The sequence below is a fragment of the Babylonia areolata genome, chromosome 8 (assembly GCF_041734735.1).
Source record: "Babylonia areolata isolate BAREFJ2019XMU chromosome 8, ASM4173473v1, whole genome shotgun sequence".
In the NCBI taxonomy this organism is placed as follows: Eukaryota; Metazoa; Mollusca; class Gastropoda; order Neogastropoda; family Buccinidae; genus Babylonia; species Babylonia areolata.
In genome coordinates this window covers 6,709,200-6,724,306 of record NC_134883.1, presented here as the reverse complement: position 1 = coordinate 6,724,306, position 15,107 = coordinate 6,709,200, and the positions used below count along the sequence as shown (strand labels likewise).

General features: G+C 42.4%; 1 protein-coding gene and 1 non-coding gene across 2 annotated transcripts in view; both read right to left on the bottom strand.

The window, feature by feature from the left end:
- Nucleotides 1-8,355: 8,355 nt before the first annotated feature.
- On the bottom strand, nt 8,356-8,474 carry LOC143285321 (5S ribosomal RNA). Its single transcript, XR_013055682.1, has one exon. It is a non-coding gene; the product is annotated as a 5S ribosomal RNA (ribosomal RNA).
- Nucleotides 8,475-13,641: 5,167 nt separating this feature from the next.
- The window catches only part of LOC143284492 (transforming growth factor-beta-induced protein ig-h3-like), a 19,938-nt gene continuing 18,472 nt past the window's right edge, over nt 13,642-15,107 (bottom strand). The window contains exon 7 of the mRNA XM_076591179.1: nt 13,642-15,107. This exon is cut by the window's right edge and continues 1,370 nt beyond it. The gene's annotated coding sequence lies outside the window, so the exon portion shown is untranslated.

Here is a 15,107-nt window from a genome sequence, read left to right as displayed (position 1 = left end):
GTTTCGAACATGTTTCAGACTGAAGCAGATACTGAAGACCACTCCTATAGAGTTTGATTGATCCCCATTGCTAAACTCCTGGTTGGTGTCAACTACCAAAATAAGGTCAAACTTTCCACACAAAACCAAACGTTGTCGTCGTAGCCTAACCTTGCAACTTTGCAAGGTGACGCTCCTCGGCTCCCTCTATGCTGTCAAGTTCCTCAAGTTGTTGACACTATGTTGTTGCATAAATGGTGTGGGTGGCACACTTTTTTTTCCAAACGAGGTTACCCGCACTCAGCCACCTTACCTGGCGTTCGATGGTATTGCTCTATCAGTTTTCCGGCGGGCGAGGTTTCGTGTGCCCACAAAAAGCCTTTGCTTTCAAATTCTACTTGACTGTATATGTGTATTGAACCATAACTAGCCGTTGGACAATTGATTTCTTACGGCTGCTTAGCTTTGCCGTCTTTACGTTTTGATTAGTTACATTGACCGTACATACGCGTTGGACTACGAGCAACAGCTATTACTTGTTTTGCATTCGTTTCCTTCCCTGTCTTTCAGTTTGTGGCGTGTTTCTGTCCTTGGTCTTTGTGTGTGTGTGTGTGTGTGTGTGTGTGTGTCTTTTGTTCCCCACCCTTTTCTCTCTATGAGAGACGGCATATATAACTGTGTGTTACTGTCCATATGTTATGTCTTATATATATATATATATATATATATGTGTGTGTGTGTGTGTGTGTGTGTGTGAGAGAGAGAGAGAGAGAGAGAGAGAGAGAGAAAAGTAGTTGAGCATACTGTATTACCATAACTGTGTGTTACTGTCCATATATATATATATATATATATAGAGAGAGAGAGAGAGAGAGAGAGAGAGAGAAGCAGTTGAGCATACTGTATTACCGATGTGAAATAAAAAATTCGTTTAGTTTCGTTCATCTGTTTGACTAATTCTGTGTCAAGACAAGAAAAGTTTAATGACAAAATCTCTCTCTCTCTCTCTCTCTCTCTCTCTCTCTCTCTCTCTCTCTCTCTCTCTCTCTCTCTCTCTCTCTCTCTCTCTCTCTCTCTCTCTTAGAACATTCTTTCCTTTATCCAACCATCCCTGTATAATTGAGTACAATTCTGTTCTTGTATTTTCTTTCATTTTCCCCTCTTTTCCCTTGCTTTCTTTCATTTACCCTTTGTTTCTTTCTTTCTTTCATATCTGTTATGCATGTGTGGGTGTATGTGTGAATGTGTGTCTTCATGTTTTATATTTATTTGCTTATTTATCATCATTGTTGTCTTATTTATTTAATTATTTATTTATTATTATTATTATTATTTTATCATTATTTTCATTACTACTATCTTTTTTTCTTCTTTTTTTCCATCATAATTATTATTTATGTATGTACGCTTATATATATTTTTTTTTTTTTTCTCAAGGCCTGACTAAGCGCGTTGGGTTACGCTGCTTGGCAGATGTGGTGTAGCGTATATGGATTTGTCCGAACGCAGTGACGCCTCCTTGAGCTACTGATACTGATACTGATACTTTTCTGACTTAACTTTTATATATATATATCTATTTCCCCTTTTTTTCTCATTTCGTTATTTTTTTCTCAACAGATATGCACAAAAAACAAACAAACAAACAAACAAAGAAACAAATTATAACAAAAACACACACACAAAAAAAAAAACAACCACAAGCTTTCTTCTTCTTCGTCTTCAAGTTCTCTCTATGGGCTGCAACTCCCACGTTCACTCATATTGCCCGAGCGACCTTTCATGTGTATGACCGCTTTTAACCCGGCATTTAGGCAGCCATACTCTGTATACGGGGTGTGTGCATGCAGGGTGTGATCTTGTTTCCATAACCAGCCGTGAACGCTGTCATGGATTTCTGCATCTTTAACGTGCGTATTTAATGTTCTACATCAGTAGGTCTGCACCGCATTTGTTGACTCGGGAGATCGGAAAAAATCCAGTCCATTCTTCCAACCACCTGGCCGGCGCTTCTAACCCAGGGATCGAACACAGGAAACTCGGGCGAGAATCCAGCGTTGTGACCATTCGGCCACCCGTCAGACCACAAGGTATGAAAGCAATGTTTATTTAATGGTAATATAAACAAATGACATTGGGACAAAAACAAAACAAAAACAAAAACAAAAACCGACGACATCAACAACTAAAACCACGTTTTCCACAGCCAGAAAACCCAGCAACAGAAGAGAAAGAGGAAACATATGTTATGTGCATGCATACGTGCCTACATCCATGTAGCCAGAAAACCCAGTAACAGAAGAGAAAGAGGAGGAAACATATGTGCATGCATACGTGCCTACATCCATGTGTATGTGTATGTGTGTGCGAGTGTTATTCCCTTGATGTTTTTATTAATGTATTGTTGTACAATACCTTATGGTCTTAACGTGTGTGTGCGTGTGTGCGTGTGCGTGCGCGCATGTCATTTTTAGTAATATATACCCTTTTTTTGTTTTTTGTTTTCATTTGTAAATATTGTTGTGCAATACCCTATTGTCTTAACATGAGTATGTGTGTGTGTGGAGGGGGTGGGGGCGGGGGGTAGTCTATCGTCAACTATTGGGAATTCTTATTTGACTAGTTTTAATCTCTTCTTATGTTGCGCATGATGATTTTATGCTAGTGTTTACAACGAGCCTGTGATTGCACAACTTAATTTCCATGTGGATTAATAAAGTGTTTTTGATTGATTGATTTGATTGAAACATGGCCCCAACCCAGGTCAAAGAGTTGCCTGCTGCAGGCTGGGCTACCTCTACCTTCGTAGTTTTGTGGGCCGGTACAGACATGAACGTGTACGGTATAGTAAGCTGATGAGCTCATGTTGACCAACTGGCCACTTGCAACGAGCCCGGCAGCTGACCTACATTCATGCCGGTCACCACAGCAACGGCCGACGGTCAGTTAGGTGGTTAGATGGTTCAGGTTTTTGGGGGTGCCTGATGTGTGTTTGTGTGTGTGTGTGTGTGTGTGTGTGTGTGTGTGTGTGTGTGTGTGTGTGTGAAGGAGAGAGAGAGGTTGTTGGGGGCGACGTAACACTGTTTCAAAAAAGTATTCCTGTCAGTCTGATATTTTTCAAACTCGATCCTGCACTTTATTCATCCGATTACATTGTTAATCTCGCCGCTTACAGCCGCGTGCATGTCGGTGCAGTAGCCTACAATTCTTTTGTAAATATAGTCTTCAAAATATAATACATCGCTACTCAGTGTGCCCATGGCACACACCATGGATTTGAAACCTAGCACAATGTGCATTCACTGATCTGCACAAGGCGGGAAACTGTCACTACGGGCGGTGGGGATGGGCATTTCTCATTATTATCGCCACGACCCTGATCACTCGGATGAGACGATAAACCGAGATTCCGTGTCAGTGGCATGCATTAAGCCGCACGTAAAAAGAACCCACGGCAACAAAATGGTTGTCCCTCAGTGGCAGATTTCGCCATTTTGATCGGAAAAGAATTACATTAACTCTTTCCATACGAACGGCGAAAGGGACGACGTTAACAGCGTTTCACCCCAATTACCATCATCAAAATATTGCAAGCAGAAGGCTGTTATACTGAAGAGGTGAATGTTGACAAAGAGTACCACAATTCTGACGACGGAAGCTAAAGGTTGGGTCATTCAGACACCCACTGGACATCCGAGGGGTCTGTGTAGAGGAGAAGAGAGGACTGGCCGTACTGAGTGAGTTAACAGCCAGAAGAAAGAAGTTGGTGCTGCACTGTAGCGTGGTGTGAAGAGTGTGAAGTTTTCAATACTTTGCTGATCCTACTATCGGTCGCACATGTATGTGGGGTTTGAGTGGATACATGTTATCATGTTTGTATGTGTTGATGCACATCATGTTCCGTGCAGTCTGATATACGCCCCCCAGTCCTGGGCCAATCTCCATCTACTTCATGAAGACCAATCTTCCTTTGGTCAACTGTCTGTCTGTCTGTTTGTCTGTCTCTCTGTGTGTGTCTGCCTGTCTGTCTTTGTCTCTGTCTTTTTCTGTCTCTGTCTGTCTGTCTGTCTGCCTCTCTTCAAAATCTTCACGGTGTGTGTGTGTGTGTGTGTGTGTGTGTGGCTTTTTTTTCTTCTTTTTTCCTCTCTTATTTTGCTTTGGGTGGAATGGCTGTGAATGGGAAGATACTGGTGTATTTTTATAGTGTTTTGATTTTTTTTTTCTTCGTTTCACTCATTTTCGCTTTCTTAGCTTTATTCCCTCTTTAGACGGGCGCAATAGCCGAGTGGTTAAAGCGTTGGACTGTCAATCTGAGGGTCCCGGGTTCGAATCACGGTGACGGTGCTTGGTGGGTAAAGGGTGGAGATTTTTCCGATCTCCCAGGTCAACATGTGTGCAGACCTGCTAGTGCCTGAACCCCCTTCGTGTGTATATGCAAGCAGAAGATCAAATACACACGTTAAAGATCCTGTAATCCATGTCAGCGTTCGGTGGGTTATGGAAACAAGAACATACCCAGCATGCACACCCCTACATGGCGGGGTAAAAATGGTCATACACGTAAAAGCCCACTCGTGTGCATACGAGTGAACGCAGAAGAAGAATTCCCTCTTTTGGGCGAGGGCTGGATGTAAAAAAGCAAGTTACTTGCTTATCTATTACCCTCGATAATAAAGATTTTGCCTTGTCTTGCCCTCTCTCTCTCTCTCTCTCTCTCTCTCTCTCTCTCTCTCTTGCTCTCTCTCTCAAATTTTTTTTTTTAAACTGTCCCTTTTGTAATGATCGAGAAACTGAAGTTCATTTTCTTAATAGGTATCCTGTATATGCTAAACTACGAGAAAAGTATATATTTAAGCATCATAGAAATAGTAACACTCCGCCAGTTCCATTTTTGTTACAAAATGAAGACAGGTGTGTGTGTGTGTGTGTAGTCACATTTTGGTGTGTGTATGTAACATAGATATAATGTTTTATGTTAACAAAAGCGTTTTTGTAAAGCACCTAGAGCAGATTTCTGGATAGTGTGCTATATAAGTATCCATTATTATTATTATTAGGTGTATAATAAGAGATGTTGCCATGTTTATTTACTGTGTTCTCCGTTCCAGAGAGGAACTGATGTGAAGTTTGATTTAAAATGATAAAACCAAACTGCGTGGCAGAGCAATTATGTTTAAGGTTTTTTTTTAATCTGGTTTTTCCCTCATTTTTTCAAATCGTTATCTTTATGTGTACGTGTTCTCATGTGGACAGGCTGGTGGCCTTCGCATTAAACTTCCTGCGTTCCTGGGTTCTCTCTCTCTCTCTCTCTCTCTCTCTCTCTGTCTCTGTCTGTGTCTCTCTGTCTGTCTCTCTGTCTCTCTCTCTCTCTCTCTCTCTCTCTCTCTCTCTCTCTCTCTCTTTCATCCTGCCTTCCTCTGTCTACTATTCATCTGTGTATCTTTGTGTCTCTCTCCCCGGTCTGTCTCTTTGTCCGGTCACGTACGTTTGACTGTCTGCCGTCTCTCAGTCAGTCGCGGCTCCTAAGATGCAATCTTTTCTGTGCCTTTTTGCTGAAAGACATTTCTCATGGCAGCATGATTATCATATGTCCATTATATCAATTTGTGTACTCAGAACTCAGAACTCAGAAATGTTTTATTGTAGAAGGCCTTCTGACCCATTACATTGTTGAGCACACCCCCACACACCCCATCCCCCCCCCCACCCCCTCCCACATCCCCCCCCCCCCCCAAACACACACACACACACGCACTTGCGCGCGCGCAGACTCGATTTTGTAAAACCGGGCATGCAAACACATGAATCGAAAAATCAAAAAAGGTAAATGCCTTCCATCGTGAGCAAGTCCGCTTAAACATGTACGTTCGTTGTTTTAAATGTATAACATAACAGAACTCAGGTTGTGCCCGTTGTCATAATAAAGCAGCGCGATGTTTATTAGAGTGATAAATAAAACGACGTAGATCATGAAGGATTTTTGTGTCATGCATTATCAATGCATAATCAATTTGTGTACGTAAAGGTAAAAAATAATATCGCGAACAAACATTATATCCGCTTGCCACGCAACAACAAAACACTCAACCTCTCATTCGGTGTTGTCCCCGTGTCAAACCACTGTACCACCGCCAAAAGTGAGAAAAACATGGAAGGAAGTATGGCGTGGGTGGGGGGGGATTCGAGTGCTCGGTCAAGGTAGAGGTTTGCAGAGGTAGGGGGAATCAGTGGTGATGGTGAGGGTGGTGGGTGGTGGGAGAAGGAGGGGGGGGAGGGGATTGGAGGGTGGTGGGGGTGGGGGGGGGGGGTTAATGACCACCCACTCTCTCCCGGACACGGTATGGCAGTTTAGAGGGAGGAGGGAGGGTAGCAACACAGCAGTTTTGGATGTGTAACATGTCGGGACGGTGATTGGCGCGCAGCTGTTGGGGCACTGAACGGTCAGGAGGTGGAGAGTAATGGCGGTCACTGCACGGGGAATGACCGATGATGCCGTAGCGTTATGGCGATCGGGGAAGGCAGCCGAGGACAGAGAAGAGAGGGGAAAGAGAAAGAGAGAGAAGGCTATACCATCTGTGGCGTAGCCCGGGGCGTTGACCTGACGGGAATGGGTCACGAAACAGCGATATTGTTATTGTCTGAATCAAAAAAAATGGTTATTAAACTTTGTCGAGTTGATGTATGTGATGATTGTTTGTGGGGACGTGGTGTTAGGAGAGTGAGTGTGTGTTGGAGTGTGTGTGTGTGTGTGTGTGTGTGACTCAATCAGACATAGTTCTCATGTAAAACCTATCTCCCTAAACGGCCCATCAAAGTAATGATCCGTACTAATGCAAACCCAAACCAGTACAAGCAATATCAACATGTAGTGCGTACATGCATACTAGTATATGCGTCAGTTGTGTGCACACATGCGTGCGCGCGAGTATATATATATATATATATGTGTGTGTGTGTGTGTGTGTGTGTGTGTGTGAGAGCCGAGAGAGAGAGAGAGAGCTACCTTATCACATTCTCTTTGTGTTGCCTCGTGTCACCTTCAAGTAATTTCCGTCAAGACCAACCTAGGCTGAGCTTGCCAGTTGCTCAGTTTTATTAACTTTTCGGCTCACTGCTATGAACCAAAATATGTAGGATTTACACTCGCAAACACACACTTTGCAACACACACACACCACACACCACACAAACCACACGCGTACGCCGGCACACATACTTCCCCTCCCCCCCCCCCCCCCTCAAGAGAGAGAGAGAGAGAGAGTATCCATGTTCTACTTTCCTTGTTTCTCACTCAATACCACAAGTACATAACCAGCTTTCTCTCGCGGAATGACGTTAGTGCATCGGTCGAAGATCGCAAGCTCTTGCACTCAGATGGGTTCATATGTTTATGTTGTGGCATGGATAGCTCTCTCTGTCTCTCTGGATTAGTATTATAATTATCATTAGTAGTAGTAGTAGTAGTAGTGGTAGTAGTAGTGTTTACCATTGTTATTATTGTTGTGTCTTATCGTTACTGTTTTTGTTGTCACAAGCGACAGACTGGAAGACTAGGCAACGCCTAAAATCTTTATCCTTGAGTAATAAAGTTTTTAAATCTTGAATCTCTTTCTCTCCTCTCTCTCTCCATATATATATACCTCTCTCCTCTCTCTCCATATATATATAGAGAGAGAGAGAGGAGAGAGGGGGGGCGTGGGGTGTGTGTGTGTGGGGATAACGTTAGTGGACTGACTGAAGTGTTGAGTAGACCAGCTCCATGTTACATCCATAGAACTATCGAAGCTGAGCGAGCTGATTCCCCACAGGGCAGAGAGTGGCTGCCTTGTCATAGTATCCGCTTTGTCAGTCTGTTTGTTCTACCCGCTGTCTCTCTGTTTGCATTAAACCAGCACCCATTGAACGAACTGTTTGCTAAGCATCTTCGGAGGGAGGTGGGGTAGGGGGGGGGCGGGGGGGGGGGGGGGAATCAGCTTTCTCAACACGGTTGATGGCTAATTTTTGCTAATCTTACCTGCAGAAAACAACAACAAACAGTACATGTTTGAATGTTTGTACCGACGGAAATGCATGCTGTTGAGAACTGGCGTTATTCCGTCAATGAGTGGACCTGGTTAATACTGCCGTTGATTGCAGCATGGTGATGATAGCGGGGTGTGTAGTGGCCGGGGATACAGGGAGGAGTTACATGAGGCGAACTCAGCAGCAACAACTGAAAGAAGTCTGTCATTAATATCAGACTGAGTTTCAGTTTCAGTAGCTCAAGGAGGCGTCACTGCGTTCGGACAAAACCATATACGCTACACCACATCTGCCAAGCAGAAGCCTGACCAGCAGAGTAACCCAACGCGCTTAGTCAGGCCTTGAGAAAAGTAATGCCAACAGGACCCGGTGTTCCCAGGCGGTCACCCATCCAAGTACTAACCGGGCCCGACGTTGCTTAACTTCGGTGATCGGACGAGAACCGGTGTTTTCAACGTGGTATGGCCGTTGGCATCAGACTGAATAGAACAGAAGAGAATTCGAATATCCGTTTATCACCAAGTGTACCTGGGTCACAAATATTGGGGGTTGAATCAGAAATCATATACGCACACAAATACAGAAGGGTGTTTTTTTTTGACACATATCCATATATACATATAAGTGCTAGCATTTGCAGCAACTGAACACACTAGTGGCCGGGCCTCATTGTTTGTTGACCACGCATAGTGGTCCCCGTCCTTACTTGAGTATCGACACAGCGTCTGTCTTATCTGGCCGAAGACGTTAACAACCCCCGCGCAGAGTTTGTCAGTGGTCAGTCTGGCTCAGTATCTGTACAGCTGAACACTCTGGTCCGGCATGTGGTCAAACCTTGTTATCGTTTTGTGGGAAAACTGGGCCACGTCCACTGCAGTGAGCAGTTCACTGAGGAGACTGTGTCGAGATACTGGACGCTTCTCGCCGTCTCCCCCATCTCTGTCTGCGTATACGTGTGTACGGTGTTGGATGTTAAATTGTCTGTGCTGAATCAGCGGGAGTTTGAACTGAACATGGAACTGAACACGAACACACACACACACACACACACACACACACACACACACACACACACAGACCATCACCACAATCATCATCACCACAACCCACCACACCCGCAGAATTACACATGGATTGAAGACAGATAACCGTTGCTTACACATGATATTCCTTCTGTCTGAAGTTTTGTCCCTTGACTGGCTCTTGCCGTCGGAATTCTACTTTATGGAAAGACAAACAGACAGACAGAAAGAAAGGAAAAATGAAGGAATGAAAATAAGGAGGAAAGGAAGAAAAACAGTCCCGTGTTTTTAGACGAGTGAAGATGGTATTGATGACAAATAAACGAGTGCTCACCCGAACAACTTCAAAAAAGAAAATTGTTTTTAAAATGACTGAAAGCTACTGACATGACAGATTTCCGTGTTCACCACCTCCGCCTGTCTCTCTGCCTCTGACTCTCTTTCTATGTCTCCGTTTCCTGAACCGCTTTCTCTTCCACAGTGTGCCGTGTTCGTCTGTCCAAAGACACTGGGACTTCTAGTGTCTATGGTCTGTCTTCCTCTGTCTCTCTGTGTTTGTACCTTTGTCTCTCTGTCTCTGTCTTTCATTCTCTCTTCTCCCCCCCCCCTCCCCCCCCCCCCCGCCCCCCACCCTCTCTCTCTCTCTCTCTCTCCACGTCCGTCGCGCACACACGTGCACGGTACAGGAAGGGAGAGAAAGAGAGCGAAAGAGCATATGGAGACAAATATGGAGAGGGAGAGAGAAAGAGAGAAGGGAACTATAGAAAGGCATAGAGAGAGAGAGAGAGAGAGAGAGAGAGCTGAACACTGAACAGTTTAATGTCATTAGCTGAAAAGCTCTCGTGACAAAGTAGGTACTAATCAGAACAAAATGGTGCAAAACAGATAAAAATGGAACAGAAAGGAGAAAAAAAAAAAACTGAATTGAAACAATATAAACTAGTAAGAGATTTGCGACACTTTGGCACTTTGTCATTAGCTTAAAGTACATGTGACAGGGGGGTAATGTGCCTTTTTTTTCAGTCGTTCGTCTCCAAGGTTTGTACGGACAGTACACAGAAAACAAAGTACATATAAATCATATAGTAAATACTTACGCATGTAACATCGACACACATCATATCAATACAAACACATACTGAAGTACATTTAAATCCTGAAATAATCATTTATGCCTCGACATCAAAACCCATCATATCAATACGAACACATCATACAAGTCGAGACTGACCATCCGAATGTAGGCCCTTCTTTTTTACCTATGCTTTTTTCCTCATAGAACCCATGCTAATCTTCAATTGATTAATGAGTATTTGGATCGATTATGGACATTTTCCGTGTATTTATTGCCTCGGATACATATTTTGCTAGTTAAAGTATCATATCTTCATTTTCTGTCATCAGTATGCCGAACAAGTCTTTTCTCTGCACTGGAGCTGTACTGGAAAGGGATACAGTTTTTTTCACAATTCATCATATCTTTTGCAGTTAAATATGAAATGGTTTTCATCTTCTGGGCTTTCGCCACACATTTGGCAAGGAGGTGTTGCTACATCTGAATCGAACCATCTTCTGTTGGCATTTCAGTTCAAGTGCTCTCAATCTGAGCTTCGCAAAGCAGATTTTATACCCTTTATTTGTTATAATCTTAATATACTTCTCTTGAAATATTGATTTAAATGAATAGAACCATTTATACCTATCATTGCTCTCTATTTCTCCGTGCCAGTTTTGTTTGTAACATGCTGTCTATCTTTAAATTCCGATACAAAGCCGCTTATGCCCTACTCCTTGGCACATCCAAACAAGACCAAATCCATGTTCCATTAGTGTTTTCTTGATGTGGAATACCCAGTTCTGTTTGCCCTTCTCCTCTTGCAGCAGCAGCATCTCGTATGCTTGTCTCACAATCGAGATGTTGGCAGTCTTGTTATTTGAACCAATCAAGAGAGAAAGAGAGAGAGAGAGAAGGGTCACCAAACTGAGAACTTGACACGGTATTGGTAGATCAGTAAACCAAGATAAACTCTGAAGGCCTGAACAGTGCAGTCATACATCTGTCTCCTTTGATTTTGTTTTTTTTTTTCATCTTCCTTTTCTAAATCGGATGTGGTCTGGCGCATACAGATGAGTCCTCACGCTTGAAACTGAAAGCGACGGGCGCAATTGCCGAGTGGTTAAAGCGTTGGACTTTCAATCTGAGGGTCCCGGGTTCGAATCACGGTGACGGCGCCTGGTGGGTAAAGGGTGGAGATTTTTCCGATCTCCCAGGTCAACATATGTGCAGACCTGCTAGTGCCTGAACCCCCTTCGTGTGTAAACGCATGCAGAAGATCAAATACGTAAGTTAAAGATCCTGTAATCCATGTCAGCGTTCGGTGGGTTATGGAAACAGGAACATACCCAGCATGCACACCCCCGAAAGCGGAGTATGGCTGCCTACATGGCGGGGTAAAAACGGTCATACACGTAAAAACCCACTCGTGTACATGCGAGTGAACGCGGGAGTTGCAGCCCACGAACGCAGAAGAAGAAGAAGAAGAAGAAGAAGAAGAAACTGAAAGCTTTTGATGCTTTTTCCCCCGCGAGCGACGAGGTTGGTTACAATGCACATACATCTGTGAAACTGTCCTGCAGCAGTTACCTCCCATACCCTTACCTGCTCTCCGTTCTGATTAATGAACGAGCTATGAAGTTTGTTCACATATGATTTATTTCTGCATGTCTGTGTGATTACTGTGAATGTTGTGGGGGTGTTCCCATGATTTTGTTTGTATGTCTACATACGATTCGAACTGAAAGCACACATCTTGTCATATGCTGAGCAACTGTTTATTTATCAGAAAAACAAGAGAGAAGGCACAGGGCACATAAATTGGAAGTAATCAGACAACCAGTCTGCTCGCGGACGAGATGCATATAATGGAAATGTTGCAGTACTCATATAATTGTACAAATCGTAAAGAATAACAGAAAAAGACAAGTATTGCGCACAGACCTGCATGTTGCTTTTCTCTTTCTCTCTGTCAAATACACACAAACCAACTACACACAAAAAAGAAATTTACACACTTGCATGTACTCGCATATGTGCGAAAACAATTATTTTGAATTGCACTGAATATCATGAAACAACCTTGATTATCCGATAAGCTATGATCAACATTCAGGTAATCAGTATGTTTCTCAAAAACTGTCTAAATCAAACCTCTCTCTGTGGGCGCAATAGCAGAGTGGTTAAAGCATTGGACTTTCAATCTGAGGATCAAGAGTTCAAATCCCGGTAATGGCACCTGGTGGGTAAACGGTGGAGACTTTTCCAATCTCCCAGGTCCACATATGTGCAGACCTGCTAGTGCCTGAACCCCTTTCGTGTGTATGTGCAAGCAGAAGATCAAATAAACACGTTAAAGATCCTGTAATCCATGTCAGCATTCAGGTGGGTTATGGAAGCAAGAACATACCCAGCATGCACATCTTTGAAAACGGGAGTATGGCTGCCTACATGGCGGGGTAAAAACGGTCATACGCGTAAAAGCCTACTCGTGTACATACGAGTGAACGTGGGAGTTGCAGCCCACGAACAAAGAAGAAACCTCTCTCTCTCCCCCTTATTCATCCATACGTCTATCTATCTACCTCCCTACCTGTTCCTTCTTTGAAAAGCAGAACCTTAAAAAAATACAAAACAAAAGAGGCTGACAAGTGGAAAGGGAGATAATGAGAGTGAATGCAGATCTGACTGTTCTCAAACCACACGACCTTGCTTGCAGATCAGGTTAACTCACTCAGTACGGCCAGTCCTCTCTTCTCCTCTACACAGACCCCTCGGATGTCCAGTGGGTGTCTGAATGACCCAACCTTTAGCTTCCGTCGTCAGAATTGTGGTATTCTTTGTCAACATTCACCTCTTCAGAATAAGAGCCTTCCGCTTGCAATATTTTGATGATGGTAATTGGGGTGAAACGCTGTTAACGTCGTCCCTTTCGCCGTTCGTATGGAGAGAGTTAACATGAAGTGAAAATGGAAGAATCTAAAACATTCAAACTTGTAATTATTCACCCGGTCTGGAAACACTACCTCTTGATTTGGCATGCTTGTGTATTCACACACACACACACACACACACTTGCACAAGAACAACACAGTCCCCCCCGCCCCACCCCCGCCCCCATAAAGAACTAGTGAGTTCAACATGTGCACATCTAAATCCTCATATATGCAACAAAAAACTGCAGACTGAGACATGCATCACATTCTGCAAAAAATGTACATGTATTCAAGTTCACTTTTGTCACATTGCAGTTTAGCAAGGGAGTGGTTAGGAACAGTTACAAGTACAGGATTGTTGTTGAAAATTTCTGTGTACTTACAAGTCTCCACATTACCTTTAAGAATAAAGTACAATATCACTCAATCATATCTATATCATCTCATTTTTGTTGTAATCATAATCATCTCAGCAAATATGCATAAACATTTTGATTTTTCAGAGATTCAGCAATCACACAAGTATACATAAACCTGGCCACATCCATTCAAATCTACACACACATTTTTAACAGACATTCTGAAACATAAAGGATGTTACAGGCATTATTTTTTTCTTTTTGTAAGGGTGTTATCAAGTTTGAATACACATTTATTGCGGTACTCTGGATTTTCATACAGTTTCAAACTGGAAGTTCATCCTTGAAAGATGATTCTGATATAGTTTTAACATTTTATATATCAACAACATAAAACAGCTTGCTATGAATCTTGTAAGAGTCTACTGGGGGGGAAATCTTCAATACCATGACCTGTGAAATAAAGTTACATGTAGAGATTTTTTTTTAATTCTATTTTTATCTGTTGCATACATTTAATTCATCTGGATTTTTTTTTTTTTTTTTTTTTTTAAGGAAGCAAAAAAGCACACCAACAAACAAAAAAAAAACCTACAAAAAGTAGATATCATGTTGCCACAAATCAAGATTCAATGTCAAAACGACAATTATATGACAGAATTTTTAACTTGGCTGTCTACAACAATGACATAATCCAACTAGTGACAATGACATAAACAAAATCTCACTAAAAACAGTCTGAATTTCTTTCAAGAAACTGTAGTCCATGTAATCAAACTTATTTGCCCTTCCTCGTACAACAGATTCTCAAAATGCAATCCAACACTTCTACATAAATCAAAATTATAGATGCTTCTTTCAATTTGGGACTTCTATAAAAAAAAAAAAATCCCCCCCCCCACCCCCCCCCCCAAAAAAAAAACCCCACTCAAATGTTGAAACAGTACCATGTTCAATAGTGGTTGTTGTTGGGTTTTTTTCAATATATTATTTTGAATTCAAGTGTTCCACTAGTGGCTACCACACAGAAACTGGCCCCATAATAAGTGAGAACATTCTGTACATACTGGAAACTGTTTTATAACCCGAACTGAATTTCAACCGTAACAAGGAAGTAATGAGTTATGACACTCTTGAAACACATCCATGGTAAGTTTTACTTTAACTCACTCAGTACGGCCAGTCCTCTCTTCTCCTCTACACAGACCAACCGGATATCCAGTGGGTGTCTGAATGACCCAGCCTTTAGCTTCCGTCGTCAGAATTGTGGTATTTTTTGTCAACATTCACCTCTTCAGTATAAGAGCCTTCCGCTTGCAATATTTTGATGATGGTAATTATGGTGAAAGGCTGTTAACGTCGTCTCTTTCGCCGTTCGTATGGAGAGAGTTAAAATCTTTTTTTCTGTCATTTTTTTTCCTTTTTTTTTTCTTTTTTTTTTGTTGACCCTGGGCATGTTAGCAGCAAAGTGCTGATTCTAAGGTAAAGATCAAAATGTCGCTATTTACAAAACAAATTCAATCTGTACATTCCATGTTGAAGCAGTATTGACTCACTCATATGTTTTTGGAAACAGCTGTTTTATCTTTCCTACACACACACACACACACACACACACACACACACACACACACACACACACACTGTGATGGTCCCTCTACTCTTTCTTTTTGAGAAACAAGAAATAAAGAATTTAATAATATTTTTCCACCAATCAAAATGCATCAGACTACAT